The 238-nt window shown below is 55.5% G+C and overlaps 1 protein-coding gene across 1 annotated transcript in view; it reads left to right on the forward strand.

The window, feature by feature from the left end:
• The window catches only part of LOC119593976 (equilibrative nucleoside transporter 1-like), a 248,852-nt gene that overhangs the window by 85,332 nt on the left and 163,282 nt on the right, over positions 1–238 (forward strand). The gene's annotated exons all lie outside the window — the stretch shown is intronic.

Here is a 238-nt window from a genome sequence, read left to right on the forward strand (position 1 = left end):
GCTACCCCAATGTAATGTGAAACCATACCCACGAATCCCCCTTTGCGCCAGCGCCGTCCCCTCTTCGCTAATCTCTCCGACGCAGGCACTGAAGGAGGGCCAGCTAATGCAGTAAGTGGGCCGCCGTTCCTTATGGGAAAAGCGTTTTACCGCCGCCCCGCCTCTGAAGGAAGTCTTTGCGACGACCGCTCTCAGGCCTGGAAGCATATTAGCATAAGTGTGCGAGTAATGAGCTTAA

The sequence above is a fragment of the Penaeus monodon genome, chromosome 33, assembly GCF_015228065.2.
Source record: "Penaeus monodon isolate SGIC_2016 chromosome 33, NSTDA_Pmon_1, whole genome shotgun sequence".
Classification (NCBI taxonomy): Eukaryota; Metazoa; Arthropoda; class Malacostraca; order Decapoda; family Penaeidae; genus Penaeus; species Penaeus monodon.